This window comes from Notamacropus eugenii, chromosome 2 (genome assembly GCF_028372415.1).
Source record: "Notamacropus eugenii isolate mMacEug1 chromosome 2, mMacEug1.pri_v2, whole genome shotgun sequence".
NCBI lineage: Eukaryota > Metazoa > Chordata > Mammalia > Diprotodontia > Macropodidae > Notamacropus > Notamacropus eugenii.
The window spans coordinates 491,024,051-491,047,796 of record NC_092873.1 but is presented as its reverse complement, the minus strand read 5'-3'; the positions used below and the strand labels follow the sequence as shown (position 1 = coordinate 491,047,796).

The window sequence follows — 23,746 nt, the reverse complement described above, 5'->3', positions numbered from 1 at the left end:
GACCCTGGGAGCTAGGTGAGAGTATAATTATGGGTGACCTTCAGCCAAAGAGAGAATTGAATGGAGCCTGGGAGGCTGCTAAGTGTGGGGGGTTTTGTCTAATGGGTCATTAGCATGGCTCTTGAGAAATAGAGATTATTAGGAATTTGGACCTAAAATAATCCTCTTTCCCATAGTCAGGTTGGTAAGCTCTTTTCCTTTCCTTTGGGGGTGTTTTCAACCTTTCTTTTCTTGATTCCAAAATTTATCATTTCGTATATCTGGTCTAATTTTTCTCAGGAAAAAATAACAATAAAACCAAAGATAGAGCCCATCAGAGGAAGAAGAAGAATGGCACAATGGAAAGAAAGAGGCACTGGAATTAAAGTTAGGTGGTCAGTCAGTATTTACTAAATACCCACTACGTGCTAAGCACATAGTACACTGTTCTAAACACTAGGAATACAAAGAAAGTCAAAAGATAATCCCTCTCAGAGTTCACAGTCTAATTGGGGAGAGAGTATCCAAACAACTGTGAAACAACAAGCTATGGACAAGATAAATTGGAAAGAGTCAACAGAGGGAAAGGATTTACATTAGCAAAGATCAGGAAAGACTTCCTGCTGAAGGAAGGATTTTAGTTTAAGTTTGAAGACAGGGAAACCAGGAAACAGAAATAGAGGAGGTTTTGGAAGAGGAGAGAGGATTCCAGTCAAAGCTGACAACAAGTAAAATTCTCGGTGTCAGGAGATGGAGGATCTTATGCCAGGAATAGTAAAGAAGTCAATAGTACTGCATCACAGAGTATGTGGATAGTGTAAGATATAAGAAGAGTAGAAAAGTAAGGAGGACAGGTTAAACGTGACTTTGAATGCCAAAATAGAGGGTTATATATCTATTCCCATAGATGACTGGGAGCATATACTTTTGAAAAAATAATTTTACAGCTCAGTGAAGGATAGACTTGGGTAGGGAGAAAATTGAGTCATGGAGAAGAACAACCAGCAGGCTATTTCAAGAGTCAAGGAGTGAGATGATATCAAGCACCAAGATGGTAGCAGTAGGCTTAGGTAAGAAATATCTTGACAATAGAATGGATAAGGATGTGGAATGAGAGATTAGTGAGAACTCCAAGATTGTTAATCTGGGTGAACCTTTACAGTGAAGTATAGAGAGGAAGAGGGGGACATTTGGGGGTAAAAATAATGAGTTCAATTTTGAACATGTTGAGTTTAAATGGAACATCCACTTTATGATGTACATGATGTATAATAGTTGAAAACATAAGACTTGAAGAGATTAGAGAGATGAGGGGTGGAAAAGATTTGAGATCATTAGAATTGAGATTGAATCTATGGGAGATGATGAGAGGACTAAGTAAAATTCTATAGAATAAAAGAAGAGGGCCTGGGACAGAAACAATTGGTATACCCACTGTTGCAGGGCTTAATGCCAATGAAAATTCATCAAAAGAGATTGAAAAGTAGAACTCAGATGTTAGGAGGAGAACTCGGAGACTAGTGTCATAAACACCTAGGGGGAGAAAAAGAGAGTTGAAGAGGAGAGGGTGTTCAAAAGTATCAAAGTCTGTATAAGATCAAGAAAAATGAGTATTGAAGAAAGTTCTTTAGATTTGGTCATTAGGGGTTTATGAATAATTCTGGAGAGGGCAGTTTTAGTAGAATGATGAAACTTGAAGCCATACTCTAGAGAATTAAGAGAGTGAGAGAAAAGGAAATGGAGGAACGTATTATAGATGGTCTTTTCAAGTTTAGGTCCCTGAGACATAAGTAGTGGAAATGGATAAAAAGTGAGTGAAGGGAATAAATACTTTTATAGCACCTACTATGCACCAGACACTATGCTAAGTATTTACAAATAGTATCTCATTTGATACTCAAAATAACCTTCAAGATAGCTGCTATTAAAATACTCATTTTGAAGTTGAGGTAACCAAGGCAAACAGATACTGACTTTTCCAGGGTCACACAGCTGGATTTGAACTCAGGTTTTCTTGATTCTATCCTCAGCCCTCTATTTACTGTGCTGTAGCTGGATCCAGTGCGGGCTTTTGGAGGACAGAGAGGTATGGGCATATTTGTAGGTAACAGAAAGTCAGGCATTGAACAGGGAGATATTGAAGGTAAACGAGAGTGAGTGTATTAGGTAAAATCCCGGAGAAGTGAGGGCAGAATAGAATCACTTCTGTATGTAGAGGGGTTTGACTTGCCTGTCCCATTTCTAGAATACATCTCTTCCCTCCACTTTGCCTCTTTTGATCCCCTACTTCCTTCAATGCACCTTCTAGGCATCACCTCTGACATTCCGCTTCTACTTTACCCAAGTCTTTACAGCTGTCCTCTTCACTTGCAGTAAGAGTTGCAGAACATTTCCTAGTCTGTGGGAGAGGGAGGTGAGATGGCTTTTCACAAGAAGTGTCCCACAACAATGAAATTGCAGGCCTGAATAAAACAGCAAGGAAAGCAAAACAATTCTATTTACCTGACCATGTGTATACTGTACCCTTCCAGCTAGTAGTAAATTTAGGAACTAATGTTCTACTTGTTTTTAATTGCATAAAGCTCTTCAGGCTTAATTAGCTAATGTAACCTAGTTAGCTTTGTGACTCTGATTTTGTGACACTGGACTTCTCTTGGCTTTAGTTTTTTCATCTATAAAATGGAGTTAATAGGGGGCGGAGCCAAGATGGCAGAGTGTAAGCAACGACTCACCTAAGTGCCTGGAAAAACTCCTCTGGATATCTCTGAAAGGAGAATCTGACCAGACTTTGGAGGTGTAGAATCCAGTGGGTAACAGACTTTGACAGATTCGGAGCCCAGGTTAGACTGGAAGGTCCACGGGAAGGATCTGTTCCGCGGGGGTAAGCCCCCAGCGCACAGCGCAGCGCGGTCAGCGCAGCAGGGCGGAAGGGACCTGAGAAGCCCAAGAGTGGCGGGCGAAACCAGCGGAGCAGGAGACAAGCCAAACCGAGCTGGTGAGAGCCGCTGAGCTCCAGATATCAGCGCAGCAGCCCTTGAAACCTTCAGCCTGAAGACTAAACTTCGGTAAGTCAACTACTTGAACTTCCGGGAGCCAGGATGGCGGAGTGATCAATAAATGCTCTCTCCTCCCCCCTGATGACCGTGAAAAGACCATAAAATTCTTCCCCAGATAAATTCTGGATCTGCCGGAACAGCAGAAGGGGGCAAATAGTCTCATAACACCAGAGGCTAGAAAAATAGCAAAGGGGGATTCTTCCTACTGTGGCGGAGGCGATCTGGAAGGACAGATGACCCAGGGCAGAGAAAATTTGCACTGATACCCAGGCAAGCCTCAGAGATGGGAGTCAAGCCCCAGGAGGGGTGGGAACACGCATTAGCTTCTAGGCGTGCCCTAGCCCTCCAGGGGAAAAGGGAAGACAATAGGGAAGCAGGGATCACCATCCCCTGAACTTGCCTTTGCCTCAGGTCAGCTGAGGAGATCTCCTGAGACCAGACCACCCCTCCCACACACCTAACAAGCTAACCCCAGGGTTGATCTGGGAAACAACAACAACAACAAAAAAAAGCCTGCTTTTAGCCTAGACACACATCAGCTCAATTTAAAAGATCTGTATCTTCTGACTGAAAGAACCAGAAACTACAACACTCAGCCAACATCATGAATCAGAAAAAACAGACAAAAAATGAAAGAACCATAGAATCTTTCTATGGGGATAAGGACCAAAACACAAACACCAAAGAGGTCAGAGCTGAGACTGTACTTCCATCTGAAACCTCAGATGGGACTGTGAATTTCTCGCAAGCACAACTAGATTACCTGGAACATCTGAAGGAGGATATAAAAGAAAAACTGGCCAATGATTTTAAAATTATAAAAAAAGAATTCACTGATGAAAACATTACTCTGAAAAGGAAAATTGAACAAATGGAAAAGGAAGTTCAAAAATTAACTGGAGAGAATAATTCCCTAAAAGGAGGAGTTAATCAAATGGAAAAGGAAACCCAAAACCTAATTGGGAAAATTGATCAGATGGAAAAGGAAACCCAAAACCTAACTGGGAAAATTGGTCGAATGGAAAAAGAAGTACAAAAATTAAATGGAGAAAATAGCTCCTTAAAGGGAAAAATTGGTCAGATGGAAAAGGAGATGCAAAAGCTAACTGAAGAAAACAATACGATGAAGATTAGAATTGGGCAAGTAGAAACTAATGACTCAATGAGGCAACAAGAATCAGTGAAACAAAATCTAAAGAATGAAAAGATAGAAGAAAATGTAAAATATTTAATTGGAAAAACAACTGACCTGGAAAATAGATTCAGGAGAGAAAATTTAAGAATTATTGGCCTGCCAGTAACCCATGATGAAGAAAAGAGTCTGGACAATATCTTCCAGGAAATCATCAAGGAAAACTGCCCAGAAGTACTAGACTCAGAGGGCAAAATCGTCATCGAAAGAATCCACCGTTCCCCTCCCGAAAGGGATCCCAAACTCAAAACCCCAAGAAATATCGTTGCCAAATTCCAGAGCTATCAAGTGAAGGAGAAAATACTACAAGCAGCCAGAAAGAAACAATTCAAATATCAAGGACACACAGTCAGGATCACACAGGACCTTGCAGCTTCTACATTAAAAGATCGAAAGAATTGGAACCCAATATTCCGTAAGGCAAAGGAGTTGGGACTTCAACCAAGGATCAACTACCCAGCAAAGTTCAGCATAACATTTCAGGCAAGGAGAAAGTCATTCAACGAAATAAGGGATTTCCAGAGCTTCCTGACCAAAACACCAGAACTCAATAGACAATTTGATCTTCAAATGCAGGTCTCCAGAGAATCATAAAAAGGTAAACAGAGGGGAAAAAACAAAAATAAAAACTTGCTACTCAATTAGGGCAAACTGTTTACCTCCCTATAAGGGAAGATGATACCTGTTAATCTTGAGAACTGTGCAGGTATTATGATAAAAGGGATATATGTAGAGGGAACGGGCATAAAGTAAATGATGTTATGTCAAAAATATGATTTAAGTATGAGAAGGGATTGTAATAGGAGGTGTGAAAAGGGGGAAGCAGAAAATGGCAAATTATATCACAGGAAGAAATACAAAACTATAGTAGAGGGAAGGAGGGGAGGGAGATGAGCATTGTTTGAGAGGTACTCTCATCTGATTTGTTCAAAGGAGGGAACAATAATCTTAAGTAGATAAGCCTAACTAGCTCTATAGGTAGTAGGAGGGGAAGGGGGAAGAAAGGGGAGGGTGGCTAAAAGGGAGGAAAGAAGCAATAAGAGTAAAGGGAACTAAAAGGGAGCGGGGCTAAAAGAAGGAGGGGAAGGCTGCAGGAGGAGGGGGAGAAAAGTGAATACTATTGAGGAGGGGAAGGGAGACGGGAGAGCTAAAAGCACAAATGGTGGGAAAGAGGTTGGAGGGAAATACACAGATTGTAATCATAACTGTGAATGTGAACGGAATGAACTCTCCCATAAAACGGAGACGGATAGCAGAATGGATTAAAAGCCATAATCCAACAATATGCTGCTTACAAGAAACACATTTGAAACGGGGGGATACACATAGGATAAAGGTCAAAGGATGGAGCAGAATATATTGTGCTTCAGCTCATGTAAGAAAGGCAGGAGTAGCAATCCTAATCTCAGACAAAGCAAAAGCAGAAATAGATCTAATCAAAAGGGATAAGGATAGAAACTATATCCTGCTAAAAGGCACCATAGACAATGAAGCAATATCATTACTAAACATGTATGCTCCAAGTGGTATAGCATCCAGATTCTTAGAGGAGAGGTTGGGGGAGTTGAAGGAAGAAATTGATAGCAAAACTATACTAGTGGGGGACCTCAACCTCCCCCTCTCTGAACTCGATAAATCTAACCTCAAAATGAACAAGAAAGAGGTTAAGGAGGTAAATAAAACTCTGGATAAGGTAGATATGATAGATCTTTGGAGAAAATTAAATGGGAATAGAAAGGAATATAGCTTTTTCTCAGCGGTACATGGAACATTTATAAAAATTGACCATGTACTAGGACATAAAAAACTCACAATCCAGTGCAGAAAGGTAGAGATAATCAATGCATCCTTTTCAGATCATAATGCATTAAAAATTACATGTAATAAAAGGCCATGGAAAGAGAAACCAAAAATCAATTGGAAACTAAATAATCTAATTCTAAAGAAGGGTTGGGTTAAAGAAGAAATCATAGAAACAATCAACAATTTCATTCGAGAGAATGACAATAGTGAGACAACATACCAAAACTTATGGGATACTGCAAAAGCAGTTATTAGGGGAAGTTTTATATCTTTGAATGCTTACATAAATAAAATAGAGAAAGAGGAGATCAATGACTTAGGCTTGCAGTTGAAAAAGCTAGAAAAAGAACAAATTGAAAATCCCCAAGTAAATACCAAATTAGAAATACTGAAAACCAAAGGAGAGATTAATAAAATTGAAATTAAGAAAACTATTGAATTAATAAATAAAACCAATAGTTGGTTTTATGAAAGAACTAATAAAATTGATAAACCTTTGGTCAATCTGATTAAAAAAAGAAAGAAGAAAATCAAATTACTAATATTAAAAATGAAAGGGGTGAACTCAACTCCAATGAGGAGGAAATTAAAACAATAATTAGAAACTACTTTGCCCAACTTTATGCTCACAAATTCGATAATCTAAATGAGATGGATGAATATTTTAAAAAATACAAATTGCCCAGATTAACAGAAGAGGAAGTTGAATACTTAAACAACCCCATCTCAGAAAAAGAAATTGAACAAGCCATCAATGAACTCCCTAGGAAAAAATCTCCAGGGCCAGATGGATTCACAAGTGAATTCTATCAAATATTTAAAGAACAGTTAATTCCAATACTACATACACTATTTTTGAAAATTGGGGAAGAAGGAGTCCTCCCAAATTCTTTCTATGATACAAATATGGTTTTGATACCCAAACCAGGAAGAGACAAAACAGAGAAAGAAAATTATAGACCAATTTCCCTAATGAATATAGATGCAAAAATTTTAAATAAGATTTTAGCAAAACGAATACAGCATCTTATCACGAGATTAATACATTATGATCAGGTAGGATTCATACCAGGACTACAGGGCTGGTTCAATATTAGGAAAACTATTAGCATTATCAATCACATCAACAACAAAGCTAACAAAAACCACATGATTATCTCAATAGATGCAGAAAAAGCTTTTGACAAAATACAACACACATTCCTACTAAAAACACTGGAGAACGTAGGAATAAAGGGAACTTTCCATAAAATAATAAGCAGTATCTATCTAAAACCTTCAGCAAGCATTATATGCAATGGGGATAAGCTAGATGCATTCCCAATAAGATCAGGGGTGAAACAAGGTTGTCCATTATCACCACTATTATTCAATATGGTACTAGAAATGTTAGCTGTAGCAATTAGACAAGATAAAGATATTCAAGGAATAAGAATAGCCAAAGAAGAAACTAAGTTATCACTCTTTGCAGATGATATGATGATTTACCTAGAGAATCCCAGAGATTCAAGTAAAAAATTACTTGAATTAATACACAACTTTGGCAAAGATGCAGGTTACAAAATAAACCCACACAAATCTTCTGCGTTCCTATATATTAGCAAAAAAGTCCAACAGCAAGAGATAGAAAGAGAAATCCCATTGAAAGCTAGGGTAGACAGTATAAAATACTTAGGAGTCTACCTGCCAAAACAAACCCAGGGATTATATGAACACAATTACAAGTCACTTTTTGCACAAATAAACTCAGATTTAAGTAAGTGGAAAAACATTAGTTGCTCATGGGTAGGCCGTGCTAATATAATAAAAATGACAATTCTACCTAAATTAATATACTTATTTAGTGCCATACCAATTAAACTATCAGACAATTACTTTCTAGAGCTGGATAAAATAATATCAAAATTCATTTGGAAAAACAAAAGGTCCAGAATATCAAAGGGACTAATGAAAAGAAATGCTTGGGAAGGTGGCCTAGCGCTACCAGACCTCAAACTGTACTATAAAGCAGCAATTATCAAAACCACTTGGTATTGGCTAAGAAACAGAGAGGTAGACAAGTGGAATAGACTTGGCACTCAAGATGCAGTAGGCAAGGAATATAGCAACCTTCTGTTTTATAAACCCAAGGACCCCAGCTTCCGGGATAAGAACTCATTGTTTGACAAAAATTGCTGGGAAAACTGGATAACAGTGTGGCGGAAATTAGGCATAGACCCATACCTGACACCGTACACAAGAATAAAGTCCAAATGGGTACATGATTTAGGTATAAAGATTGATACCATGAATAAACTGGAAAAGCAAGGAATAGTGTATTTATCAGATCTATGGAGAAGGGAAGAATTCTTTACTAAAGGAGAGATAGAAAGCATTATGAAATGCAAAATGGATAATTTTGATTACATTAAACTGAGAAGTTTTTGCACAACCAAACCCAATGCAACCAAAATCTGGAGGGATGTAGTAAATTGGGAAAGAATTTTTACAGCTAAGCTCAGGGATAAAGGCCTCATTTCTAGAATATATAGAGAACTGACCCAAATGTATAATCATACAAGTCATTCCCCAATTGATAAATGGTCAAAGGATATGAACAGGCAATTTTCAGAGGAAGAAATTAAAGCTATCTATAATCATATGAAAAAATGCTCTAAATCACTATTAATTAGAGAGATGCAAATCAAAACAACTCTGAGGTACCACATCACACCTATAAGATTGGCAAACATGACAGAACAAGAAAATGATAAATGCTGGAGAGGATGTGGGAGAGTTGGAACACTAATTCATTGTTGGTGGAGCTGTGAGCGCATCCAACCATTCTGGAGAGCAATTTGGAACTATGCCCAAAGGGCTACAAAAATGTGCATACACTTTGACCCAGCAATAACGCTACTAGGACTATATCCCCAAGACATCATAAAAATGGGAAAGGGTCCCACATGTACAAAAATATTTATAGCAGCACTCTATGTAGTTGCCAAAAACTGGAAGTCAAGGGGATGTCCATCAATTGGGGAATGGCTAAATAAATTATGGTATATGAATGTAATGGAGTACTATTGTGCCATAAGAAATGATGAACAAGAAGACTTCAGAGAGGCCTGGAAGGACTTATATGACCTGATGCTGAGTGAAAGGAGCAGAACCAGGAGAACTTTGTGCACAGCAACGACCACAGTGTGTGAGAGTTTTTTCTGGTAGACTTGGATTTTTGTAATAACGCAAAAATTTCTTATAAAAAAAAAAAATCCCAAAGGTGGTTCTCAAGGCAAGATGCCTTCCACACTCAGAGAAAGAAATATGGAAGTCACTCACAAAACGTAGCAGATCATGTTTGTGTATGTGTATGTGTTTGTGTATCATGTTCTGATTTGTTATACGATTTCTTTCATTTATTTTAGTCTGACTACATAGCATGACTATAGTGAAAATATACTCAATAGGAAAGTATATGTAGAATCTATAAAGAATTGTATGCAGTCGCAGGGAGGGAGGGGGGTAGTAGGGGGTAGGTGGGGGGGATAAAATCTCAATTGTATGGCAGTGATTGTTAAACATTAAAAAATAAAAATAAAATAAAAATAAAATAAAATAAAATAAAATGGAGTTAATAGTCGGGAATTATGGGAGACATAGGTAACAGAGTTGATAAAGCATTAGCCCTAGAGTCAGGAGGACCTAAATTCAAATTTGGCCATGGAGACTTACTAGCTGTGTGACTTTGGACAAGTCACTTGGCCTTGATTGCCTCAAAAAAAAAAAGCCTACAGTTATTAAAAAGACAGACAGAATAATTATAAAAAAGCATTATTAACACAAATACAAGAGTGCCCTGCCCTTAAGGAATTTAAATTCTAATGGAAGAAGTCAAAACATGAAAGGGAACTGAGAAAAATCAGTGGAAGTAATACTTTGAATATCAAATTATAGAGCATTTTGCAAACCTTGACATGCCTATGAAATTTAAGCTATTATTGTTTGGTTTTTGTTGCTATTTGGTCTGGGTTTGGGATTTTTTGACTTAGGAAACTGGTCAGGGAATAAATACCTCCTGCCAGTGCATAACAAAACTGTCCTTCCTCTAAAAGACTTAAATATATTATGTGACATTTTCAGGGTCACATAGACAGTATACAACAGGAACTGAACCCAGCCTTACAGGAGCACTCTTGATCCACTACATCATAGTGGGTCCTGCCTTATACGTAATAGCTGATTATTACTCATTCAAGTGAATTACTGAATTCAGTTCTATGTGTGTATGCTAAACCAAACAATAAATTGAGAGGATGTCTATCAATTGGGGAGCAACTGAATAAGTTGTGCTGTATGAATGTGATGGAATATTATTGTGCTATAAGAAATGACTAGCAGGATGCTTTCAGAAATACCTGGGAAGACTTACATGAACGGTTAAAAAGTGAAGTAAGAAGAACCAGGAGAATACTGTACACAGAAACAACAACATCACACAATGACTTAGCTCTTCTCAGCAATAAAATGATCTAAGAAAACTCTGAAGGACTCATGATGAAAAATACTCTCTACCTCCAGAGAAGGAACTGAAACATATTTTTTAATGATTTCTTTATTGTTATTGATTTTTTCTTTTTTTGGGGGGGGGGGTAGTGGCTGTGTTTTCTTTCACAACATAACTATATATAATATGGAAATGTGTTTTGTACAACTGAACATGCTTAACTTATAAAAATTGCCTTTATTCTCAGTGAGGGAAATGGGGAGGAGGAGAGAGGGAACTCAAAATGTTAAATATTTTTACATGTAATTAGAAAAAAAATAATTTAAAAACCACAAAAATGAGTTCACATATACCCTTTATTTTCTTTTCAGTTTCTCGTCCTGTAATTCATTTTTAATTTCTTTTCCCCTTTTCCAATCCGTATTTCTCATTTTCCAGTTCTTTATATTCTCCTCCTTTTCCTTATAGCTTCCACATTCCTATTTTCCCCTAATGAAGCAAAGAACTGGAGGCTTTATGGCCACGCAGGGATCGTAGAACTAGAAGAGAGTCATTCAATTCAATTAAACCCAATAAATATTTATTAGGCACCTATTAGCACTATGATTGATATATATATATATATATATATGTATATATATATATATACTGAGATACATAGGTAAACAAGACATGGTTCTTATCCTCAAGAAGATTGCAGTCTACTAGAAGTGACAATGTCTTTCCTCTGAGATTATCTTCAATTTATTCTGTATATCTTATTTGTAAATACTTGCTTATGTCTGGTTCCCTATTAAACTCCCTGGGGACAGGAACTGTTTTTGTCTTTGGTTATAATTTCCAATTCTTAGCACAGTACCTGGAACATAGTGAATGGTGAGTAAATGCTTGAAGACTTGCCTTGACAAAAATAAGGACAAAAGAATCAATAAGATGTTGAGGATCTCAATTTCTTTATTGTACAAACACCTCAAAGCCAGGTTTCACTTAAGGCAAAACACACTTTTAATCAGATGGTCAATAATTGAGACAACCAAGAGAAATTGAATTACGTTAGTTACAAATGACATCATTTATTAGAGAAGGGTTGGCAAAGTTTCTGAAATTGTCTTTCAGTCTTTTTAGGATATTTTTCTTAGCTAAGTTATTGTATACACACCTAAGACTGTCAGAAAAGATCTCAATTTACCATTTCCTTGGGGAGATGTCACCAAAACTGGACCTCCAGGGCCAAAGCAAATGGGGGCCGTGTGATGTGGAAATTTCACTAGAATGGAAGTTGAATGACAGGTTCATTGGATTTAGAGGCAGAAGGACATCATCATCATCATCATCTCTGTTGTTATATAATCACATGTAACTAAGTTGAAGGTGTAAGAAGGTTTTAAAAGATTATTTCATCACCTTATTTCACTGATGAGGAAAACAAAGTCCAAAGAAATGAAGTTCCTCTTGTAAGATCAGAGAGATAATAAAGAATAAATATGAATTCAGACTCAGTCGCTCAAGCTTTAAATACAGTTCTCTTTCCTCTGTATCATATAGTTTATACCTATAGTTTTACAGATGAAAAAAATTAATCCACTAAAATCAGCGAGGCAGTATGGTATAGTACAAAGAGCCCCGGGATTTGGAATCAGGAATAAAATACATATATTTTCAACTCTCATTTCTGCTATGTGTTACCTGGCTGAAGATGGAAAAATCTCTTAATTTCTCTAGGTCTCAATTTCCTCCAATGTAAAATAAAAGGGGTGAGTTAGATCTCTGAAGTCCTTTATGGCTACAAATCTATAATCCTATGATCAAGTGCATTTTTCCAGGTCTTCCAATCAGAGTCAAATTTTAGGCCATTATCCTATAACTCCAAATGTGGTGTCCTTTCCACTATAGTGAGCTTTGTCTCTCAGCACAGCAATTAGGTAGTTTATTACCATCTCTGAACCTTACATTCATCATTTATAAAATTATGAAGTTAGACTAGATGAACTCCAAGGTACCCTCTAGATTTAAATTTCCATAATATTTAGATGAAACTTTTCTTTTTGGAACCACTGTGGGTACTGCTGTGTAGGAAAGATAAGACCGTCTGGTACAAGGACCTTTTTGTGTCTGTCCCTCACAGAATATGGGAGAACTGAATCCTTCCTTGGGAATGTCAATTGCCTTTCTGTAAAGTGGTTTAAGATATGAATTTTTTTGAGGGGGAAAGAGAGAAGGGGTATCACTACCACCTGTTCCCTATCCCCCTTTCCTCTGGAGATTTAGTCAGTCACACTTTGGTACAAAAAAATTAGTTCCCTTTTATAATAGAGGCAAGACCTCCAAATCCACACATTTGCATGTTTCCTTTCTTTGCTATTTTATGGATTTAATTTCAAGTAAAAACCAAATTACTACAAAAAAAATCACAGTAGTTCAAAGCCCCTAGTTAAGAAAATTTCTACCAATTTGAATGAAACTTGCCTTCTGGCCCAAACCTAAATTTTGTATATTTCCAGCTAAGTTCTGGCTTGGTATTTGAGGCAAAAATCAAGACACTGGAATTGTTCAGATAGAAAAGATGAGTACAGTGTATTATAATGCCTGGTGCTAGCCATTCACAAAGAGAGAGAGGTGAATTATAAACTTCCCTCTGTCTCTGAAGAAGTGGGTACCACTATTAGCCTTGTATTTTCTGTTATCAGATGTCTGTCAGATGTCTTCCTCCATCTCTCCCTTCTTTGCCCAGCTCAGCCACACTCTCACTTTCTCCTTTTACCTACTTACTTCTGTGCCACTGATGCTTTTTCTCTTGGAGAATTTGGAACAGGGCTGGACATTTTGTCTTTCCCCTCTTGTGGGTGCTACTGTTTAGGTCTCCTAGTCTCCACTCCTTTCTGTCAGAATAGGTGTATCTTTTTCAAAATTCCTAGGTATGACTCATGTCCATCTTCTGGGTCAAAGTTTGTGATAGTCAAAAAAACTCTCTGGGATGAAAGGGAATGCTTATACCTCTGATCTACAAATCCCCAAATGCCAGTCAACCCTTATTACATGCTGAAATGTTCTAGTCTAGTTAATGAGAAAAGGATCCAAGGGAAAAGACCATGCCTAAAATGCAATTAAATAGAGTTTTCTCAAAAGCAAATTTGCTGTTTGGAAAAAAAATACTTCTCATTTCAAATACCAATTTTTGATCTCCATTGAAATGCATGTTTTTTGATTTGAATGGTAGGAGTGTGTGTGTGTGTGTGTGTGTGTGTGTGTGTGTGTATGTGTGTGTGTGTTGTGTATGAGGGGTGTAAGGTGCAATCATTGTTTTCAGACTAGCCTGATAACCAAGTTGTTTTTCATTCACTTGTCATGGTGTGGAGAGAGGCAAAGGGGAAGAGGCAGGAGTCAAAGAGGAAGGAACAAGAATTGAGCATGGAGAGAACTGGAGATTTTAGTCACTTTTTGGTCAATTTTTTGAAGTTAATTTTTGAGGCTGGAGAGGTGATCATTTTCACAGGATCAATACAGATATAGTGAGCAGAAGTTACATGAGATCATCAGAGAACAAGTGGAGGAAACTGTGCATCTGGCAGGGGTCGTGTCTAGCAGAGATTATATGTCTGATAGTCATGACATGTCCACGTGTGCTCCCTATTTATGAAGTGATAGTATTTATGGAAGAATGTGCCCCACATATATGACAAAAAATGTTTCATAAGTATATATGTATGCATATGTGTGTGCATACACATGTATGTGGATATGTGTGTGCATGTACATATATATGTACATATGTATACAGTGTCTTTGTTTTAAAGTGATTATATCCCCTGGTTAGCAGTAAAGGTAATCATATTGGTAGGGGCTCTTGAAATACGGTGTAGAGCCCATGAAGTATTTTGAGTCTGGGATAACTTTTTCTAGGGATCCACTTTGAAGTTGGAGGGATTCTTGAGGTGCTAAACCTAAATGAAGGAAAACAACTTTTATAAAGGACATTTTGTGAGAATAGACTCAGTTCCAATTTGAATACCTAATTTATGAAGTATGCTAAGAAAAATGATATGGCCTGAATATTTTAATGAAACCATCAACTTCACTTTCACCTTTACTCTGGGGTAAATATGAAAGCTAATGACATTATTCTTTATATGTCTAATGATCAGAAATGAAGAAATATATAATTCAGTTAATATTATTCAAGGTTTGACAGGGAAAGAATATGTAGAATGCCAAGTACATTCAGGATGTTTTGCATTGAATTGTCAGCATTAACCTAAAACCTCAAATGTATTAGATGAGTTTTTGGGGGTAATCCAATGATTTTCCATACTGGATGTGACAATCATAGTCTTCCATGGGGACTTTTAAAGGAAACACAATTCAGCCACATTTACAATGGTAGAAAGGGGAAAAAAACCCAGCAAATGATAAGTAGCCAGTGAGTTTGAATTATACAATATATAGGGGCAGCTAGGTGGTGCAGTGGATAGAGCATCAGTGCAGGAGTCAGGAGGACCTGAGTTCAAATCTCACCTCACACACTTGACACTTACTAGCTGTGTGACCTTGGGCAAGTCACTTATCCCCAATTGTCTCATCCTGGATCATCTCCAGTCATCCTGATGAATATCTGGTCACTGGATTCAGATGGCTCTCGAGGAGAGGTGAGGCTGGTGACCTGCACAGCCCTCCCTCACTCAAAACGAAGTCAAGTGCAAGTCATGTCATTGTTTTTCTGGTTTCTCTGATGGCATGGTCTTCTTCGGCAATGAAGGATGAACACACACACACATGCATATACACACACATATACGTATATGTTCATAAAATTAAGATACCTAAAATGGAAAACCCACCACCAAAACATAAAAATAAAGATCTGCTTGATTATAAAGATAAAAATCATTTTGCTCAAATAATATTTAATTTCACATGTCTAGATGCAGTCTCTTAGAAAAACATTAAAAAACATATATTTTGATAAAGATTCAATTGGAAAACTTCATTTTATAAATAGTATGTAGATGTCTAGTAACTATATTTCCTGCCTACGGTCTCTGGTCAATTTTCAAAGACAGGATGCTGTAAGCTGCATGCTGTAGTCCCTTAAGGTTTACAAAGTACTTTCTTCATAATTGGTGAATGAGGTAGCATAAGCACTGCTATTTCCATTTTATATAGGAGGAAACTGAGTCCAAAAGAAAGTGAGGTAACCTGCTGAGGGTCACACAGGAAGTAGTGGAACAAGATTTCAAACCCTATCTTTTGGAAATGTGTGTGTGTGCGTGCGTGGGCATGCGTGTGTGTGTGTGTGTGTGTGTGTGTGTGTGTGTGTGTGTGTAGTTATCTAAGGTGTAGGGATCACTGAGAAGAAAGCATTTCTTAAGATTTCTAAGCTGCTGACAGACCAGAAGCAACACCAGGAAAATTGACATCCACCTGTTCCTACCCCCCTAGCACCTGAGGAAAAACTCCATTCTTTCTGTTTTAGCTCACCTCTGCTCCTAACTCTATTTTCAATGCAACTTGATAGGAGTTCCTTGGGGTTTGTGGCTGGTTTTGTTTTGCTTGGTTTTGCTGCTTTTGCCTTTCTTTGTATCCCTGGCACTTAGCACAGTGCTAGGTAGCTAATAAATATATGTTGAGTCATTACTTATGGAATAAAAGAAAAAAATTTTTTAAAGTGAGTATATGTTGATTAACTGCTTTTCCTTTGGCACCATGTTGCCTTTCAATTTATTCTATCCCTATTCCCCAAGAAATTTTCTTGAGGTCAGGGGTCATTGCCCCATTATCTTGGAATCACCAGTACCTAACACCATGATTTTTTTTAGACCAATTCATGATTTCATTTGGTGTGGGAAACAACTAATGAGGAGCGTATCTCTATTGATGTGTGTTGACAACTGACTGAGGCACTCCGAGTTTAGTTGACTAGCCCAGGGCCATATATTTGATAGTGATGGAAGGAGCACTTGAGCCAAAATATTCCTGATTCTGTGGCCAGCTCTTAATCCACTCCATCCTACAAGGTCTCTCCCCATAGTTACTGCTTATTAATGCCCATTTACAACAATAACAGCATTTTCTTATTTTCAAATCCTTTACAATATCATTTTATCCTCACAACAATCTTGTGATATAGGAGCTCTTATTAATCTCATTTTACAGATGGGGAAACGGAGGCACAGATTTGCCCAGGCTTACAGAGGTTGTAAATCTCCGTGGCCAGATTTAAACTCATGCTTTCCCTATTCTAGGTCCAATTCTCTGCCACTGTACCATAAAGTGACAACTTGCATAAGTAATTCCATTCAATTCCACATCTTTTTTTTATTAAATGTTAGGCACTGACTGAGGGGAAGATAAAAAGATAAGTAAAATTTCTCTCCCTGCCTGAGGACTTTAATATCTCTTTTACAAAAACTTCAGTTCATGTATTTCCTATCATTAAGATTTAAGGAAACAGCCTATTTGTAAGAACTACCTGATATATTCATTGTCAAGGTTAAGGTTCTTAAGTAGAATAAGCTACACTTTGTTAAAAGCTGACAGCTTCAAAGGTACACATTTGCTTTAGAGGGTCACAGCAAAGAATCCTGAGTGGGTTTTGAACTTGGATTTTTAGACATTTTGACACACATGTCCCCTTATAGCTTTGGACTTAACACAGAGCACTCTCTTCCTACAATGCCTGGCCCTTCCAGATAATAATTGCATCGGTTATGCTGCTAATGAATATATATGTTGAAATATTCATATCTAGTGGGTGTGAGGAATAGCTTATTAGAAAAGAAAATTCTAGATGACCATATTAACCTTCTATATCCAGCCATCCTCACTGCAGAGAGTAGTACAAATGAATGACTGAACATGAGGCTAAGTAGTTGTTCAACTGGATTTATTCTATGCCTGTTTTTGACAAACAGCAACCTGTCTCAGTGACTAGAGAGGAAGCACTGATTTAGGTTCCAGCTTTGCGTTGGTAAGTACAGGCTGTGAGACTATGGATAAGTCTCAAACCTTCATTGTTACAGGTGACCTTTTGGACTCAAGTCAGTCTGTCTATGACACCATAGGGGAGGAAGATTTACTGATTTTCATAGCAGAAAAGGACCTCAGTGATCAATTAGCCCAATCCTTTCATTTTATAGATAAAGGTGAGTGTTAGAGGGTAAAAGGTTTAGAAAGCTGGCACAAGGTAGAAAAGACTAAATTTGGAATAAGAGCATATCAACTCAAGTCTTGCCTCTGCCAGCTACCACTATAAATGTGTAATCTTAGACCCAGATACTGGAGAATGTGGCCATGACATCAGTACTACATGCTTTAGTTGGCTACTCTGAATCACCTGAGTTTGGGGTTCTTTATTTATGTCTTTACAAAGATGGTAGACAGGGTTAAGACTGTTGATTGTGATACACATGGTGGTAGGAGTGGAGAGGTACTCTCCCAGTCTACATTGTTTATCCCCACAAGTCTTCCATCTATATACAGAAAAATCTCACTACTCCACTGTGATTTCATTGTAACTTATGTTATCTTAAATTAATTTTGTAAACAAGATCTTTTTTTGTATGGTCCATATAATGTTGAGATTTTCTTTTTGGTACTTTACAGATTTCTTCAACTAGACAATCTTCTATGTGGATGCAAAATCCTTAAATAGGTCTGCAAAACGAAATGGCAACCAAGCTCACTGACACACCAATAATCTTTCTGTGGGGTTGGTGGTGGTGGGGGGGGAAGGTTGAGGAGTTTGATCATCTTTATTAGAAGTTTAATCATCATGAAAAATCCTTAGGGTTTATGAAAACTAAATTTATAATGCTTGTAAGATGTCCATGTAGCATCTTCATCTGGTCTATTCTCCACCCTGTTTTCTTAAAATAATACAGGTATGAATCATGAAGCATTTTCAAAGTGATTAAAAGGAAAAAAAAGAAATTAATAGTCAGGTGCAGATTACACCAGGCATGGTAATGGATAGAAAGTGACTCAGAGTCAGGAACCACTAAGTTCATATACTGCCTTGGACTATTATTAGCTATGGAGAATTCACTTGTTCTTTCTCCACCTCAGTTTTCTTATCTGTAAAATAGGCATTATAATAGTGCCTAGTTCCCAAGGTTGCTTTGAGAATCAAATAGATATATTTTGTAAAGTGGTCTACAAAACTGAAGTACTATATAAATGGTACCTATTATTATTTTTATTTGCATAAAACATTCGTCATTTTCCGTTTTTTGTTAATTTTGCCAATATGGCAGAGTGTGAGGTAGTGCCTCAGAGTTGTTTTCATTTGTAATAACACCACTTTCTATTGATCCCACAAACACTGTCCAAAATGAAATGGTTAGCATATAAAAGACCATGAACCCTATATCAGTCTGGAGGTACACAGCAGCCACACAAGAATTCAGTGACTTGTTCAAACATTTAGTGGATTGGGCCAGCATCAACCACTAACCTTGATCGATCCCACAAAAAAACGAAAACCAACTAAGAATCACAGAAACTGCCCTTGTAGTATTTTTGGAGCTGGTCAGATAGCTTTGAGAATAGGGCTTCAAGTTTCATGCTCCCCATCTAGTTCTCTAGCAACCAGACCATGGCACCATTTTCAGGATGTCTTTCATGGTCCAACCACCCTAACTCAATACTTGTGTTATTTTCATTGCTTCCTTACCAGAAGCAGAGGGAATATTTCATCCCTCGACCAGATAGAAAAGCACTTTCATAAGATATTATATCCCTCTATTCCCAGCCTAATCCATCAGAAGGAGCAGAGAAATGTCTGGGAAATAACTATCCAAACCATGTAAGGGCTCTGTGGAGTTATCTTGCCTGAATCTGATATTTCATCTGAAGTTCGATTCACATCCTTTGAAATAAAGGTTCATGTTTTTAAATGCTTCTTTTCCAACTGCACCTGCCATTAAAACTTTCTAGACATTTGGTTATTAAAGCTAACTGGTATCATTACAGATGCCAAGTCATGCTTCTCCATGGATCCATTCCTTGGTTAAGCAGGTCCACTGAATTTCAGATCTTGAAGGGACTTCAGAGACCACCTAGTCACTATGTTAACATTTTACGGGTGAAGAGAATGATTATAATATTTTGAATAATCCAAGTTTCCATGATAAGCTAATGGTAGGGTAAAGCAAAAGTGTCAAACCTAAATAGAAATGGAGGTCACCAAGCCATATATATATATATATATATATATATATATATATATATATATATATATATATATGGATCTTTATGGATTTCAGGTCATAGTTACTTAGAAAACCATGTATATTTTGTTTGCCAGCTTATCTATTTTGTTAAATATTTCCCAATCATATTTTTTATTCTTTTTACTTTATGAAATAAAACAAACATTTCCGTAACATAGTACAATAAAAAGATGATTGTGCATGAAACTGCAAAGCTAGTATGCACAACTTGTTATTCCTTTCAAATATACAACAAAATTATCATGTAGATTTCTGTTTTTCTTCCTCCCCTTTCCCTAGATAGCTAGTATTAGACACAAATAGGTATGCACATACATGTGTGTATATGTGTATATGTATACATGTATGTGTATGTATGCATATGTATGTATTATATATATATTCAACACAAATAGATTTGTGTATATGTGTGTGTGTGTGTAAAATCAGAAAAAACTGATAAATAGAAATACGTACAGAATAACTTTACATATATAAGTAAATTCTTTGTATTAAGATAACATCTTTTTTATGTCATTTACAATTAATTTGGGTATTTATAATAGACAAAATAACGTATTCACTCAAAGTCATTCTTAAAACAATGTTGATGTTACTGTATACAATATTCTCTCGGTTCTGTTAATTTTGCTCTTCATTATTTTGGGCATCTTTCCATTTATTTTTTCTAAAAATTATTGAGTTCATCATTTTTTGTACACAATAGTATTTGATTCAGGCTGTACTCAGGTGTGTTGTGAACCGTGTACAGTCCATGGGCCACATGCTTGACTCTTCTGGCAGGAGAGGGCTTGAAATCAGGACTTCATACTTGTATGACCTCCATGAAACATTGTCTCCCAAGGTCATACTTATAGACCCAGAAGGGACCTCAGAGACCACCTAGCACAATTTCTCATTTTACAGATGAGGAAATGGAGTCCCAGGGAAATTAATTGACTTTCCCAGTGTCATACAAGTCACATCAGCGTTCAGATTCGAACTGGAGTCCTTTAGCACTAAATCCAATGCTCTTCTCATCATACCAAACGATCATATTTTAGAGACCTGTGAAAATTAAGTATTCCATGAGACAACAGTCATAGCTAAAGGGCAAAGAACTAAGGCCTTAGTCCTCCCTTTCACAGTCACCACTGCTAGGTATCTAAGCTGTCCCTTAATAAGTATGTATTCAGAACACACAGACAATAGTACAAGTGACATTGAGACAGATATAGAACAAGCCAAAATACAAAGACGGTAAAATGTTTCACGTTCTTTAAAAAATGATCCTAGAGCCATTTCTTTTTCTCAGCCTAAATCTCCTGCTGCTCTCATTGGTAGTGAGATCTCTAAAGCGTCAGACAATGGGGATGGTGATGAATGACATTCACAGTCAAAGGTGTCCAGGGTAAAAAAAAAAAAAAGTGAATGCAGAAAAAGACAGTCTCACTTGTGTGATGCCAGTCCTGGAGACAATAATCGTCTGTGCATGTACTTTCAAAGTCGGCTCTTTGGGGTTGATTGTTAAGCAGTTAACTGCTCAGGCTTTGACATTTTCCATTCTTTGTTGCAGGGAGCTGCTGTTGAAAACTTGCCTGGGTAAGTGTAAACTGAAGTTGTCCCTTAGTGAGCTTAAAAAAGTTAATTACTCTTTTTTTTTTTTTTCCACACAGAAGAGTTTTCAGCTTTGGGTGGAGGGAGGAAAGTAGAGAACCCCATATTCAGGGAAACTGTCATTTTGTCCATTGATGGGAACATATATCTTATATTCATACAATTTCTTTGAGGAGGTGGGATAAGGTAAGTTGTGTTAGACCCATGATTTGACTTTTTGATTTCCATGATTTCCAGTATAGGAATTCTCTCCACCAATGCAAATCAGCTACTCCTTTGCAGATCATTTGGGCACTGATTCTCTACCATTTTTGTTTCATCTACCCCTTTGACAGTCTGGTGGAGTCAGATCCTTCAGGGAATTTTTTAATGCATAAAATTTAATAGAATTACAAAAGAAACAGATTATATTGATATGCAGTTATCAAACAAAAAAATGAACACCTTTACAGACTCTAAGTTAAGAACTCACGCTTTGGGGAGTTGCCTCAGGGAAATATATGGATATGGATATGGATATGGATATGGATGTGGATGTGGATGCACATGTGCATGTGCACACTGATATATGTCTATGTACATTGTATGTATACACACATATAGATATATGTGAACATGTGTTTGTTTGCATGCACATGTGCATCTATGTGTGAATATATGTACACATGTGGATATGGATGCATATACATATGTATGCACATATGTACACCTGCACATTTGTAGGTATGAATATATGAATATGTTTATATGTTTGAAAAATAAACTATTCCTTAACTATATTAAAACTTGATGTTTATAACTTACACTGTGCTTGTGTATCCTTCCTTCTGTCTCGTGGCACTTTGTAAAGGACGCTGGTTTTGGAATCTAGAGCACCTGGATACTAATTTCACCTCTGCTTTTTGCTGCCTGCTTCACCTGGAATAGGTCTTGTAGAATCTGGGGGCCAGGTAGAACCAACTGGCCTCTCATCTCCTTTCCAGCTCTCAATCTATGCTCTTGGAATCACTTTTCTTCTTTCTCCTACCTCCTACCTCCTTCCTCATTCTGTTCCCTTCCTAACAAGTAAGTGAATTAGAGGGGCTGAACCAAATTATATCACATGTAAAAATCCTTTGTTGTTTCATTTGTTTTTCCATTCATTGCTTGTTTGACTTTAAATAACATAGCAGCCTGTTGTTTCTATTGTTCAAGTTGGACTCATGTAGTGAGGAGTGCTCTGTTCCAAGGCAGCAGAAAGCTGAGTTCAAATCTAAGCCTCTGATATTAAAACTCACTGCATCACTGGAACAAGTCATTTAAACCCTCTGAGCCTCAGTTTCTTTGTTTGTAAAACAGGAATAATCATGCTATAGTCCCTCCCTTTAAAAAATTGCTTCTAAAGCTCATCTGAAATAGTGCATGTCCAACTCAGCTGTAGCTGCTTTGAAGGTATGTAGAAATTGGTAGTCAAAATTCAAAAAAGACAATAATGATTATGGGACTTTTGACTCTTTCTAAGTGAAGTCATTTGGCTTTACACACCTCATGGTGGAGGGTGACAGGATAAGGAAGAGGGCAAAGGAGGAAGAGGACCGTAGAATTACTGACAACTGAAAGAGAATGGTTTGACTAGGCAGAGTGTACAGGTTCCAGACCTTGAAGACAACGATCTTTAGGCCTGGCATCTTTCCTGATACCCTCCCTGGCATGACAGATGCTTAGTTAGTCCTGCAGTTCTTCAGTTTGGGCCACTTGGGCTTTCACATACAACAGGATCATATACCAGGACAAAAGAGGGATGATTTGTCACTTAAAGACATCTCATTGGTTTTACTCCTCTGGTGTCATATGTTGGCTAGGAGGCTCTCATTATCTGATTACAGGGGAGATAGAAGTTTCTAGAGATGAAGAATCCAAAGATAAGAGGATTCAGGAGCCAAAGGGTACCAAGCAAAGCAGACTATTTCTTTTCTTTGTTTCTCCAACATTAGTAGTGTCTCACATATAGTAAGTGCTTAATAAATGCTTGTTGACTGACTTATGAATATAGCCTGCTGAAAAAAGACTAAACCCTAACAAGCAGAGACTTTTCTGGGCTAGCATGGTATGTAATATACTATGCAAATGTCACCTATCATTATTCACATGAAGAAAAATACATGGACTTAATGAGTGAAAAAGGACAAAAGGGTTAGTTATGGTATGACCTAAATTTTGTGATCTTTTAAGCCTTTCAGAAAGTGAATCGATATTAAGTAGTGCAAGTTTGTTGTTTTCAAAGAACTCTTAAGAAAGCAACCTCCCCCCAAATCCCACTCTAGTACAAAATTACATCAAAAATATTACAGTATTATAGAAGGACCTGCATCAATAAAATGGAAGTTTGACATATTATAAGAAAAATATCAGATACACTTCAATACAG

The 23,746-nt window shown here is 37.3% G+C and overlaps 1 long non-coding RNA gene across 1 annotated transcript in view; it reads left to right on the top strand.

The window, feature by feature from the left end:
- LOC140529870 (uncharacterized) overlaps positions 1-21,935 on the top strand; it is a 59,268-nt gene extending 37,333 nt beyond the window's left edge. Inside the window, exon 6 of the long non-coding RNA XR_011975713.1 lies at positions 21,299-21,935. This is a non-coding gene — a long non-coding RNA (uncharacterized lncRNA). The remainder of the gene's footprint in view (positions 1-21,298) is intronic.
- The last annotated feature ends 1,811 nt before the right edge of the window (positions 21,936-23,746 follow it).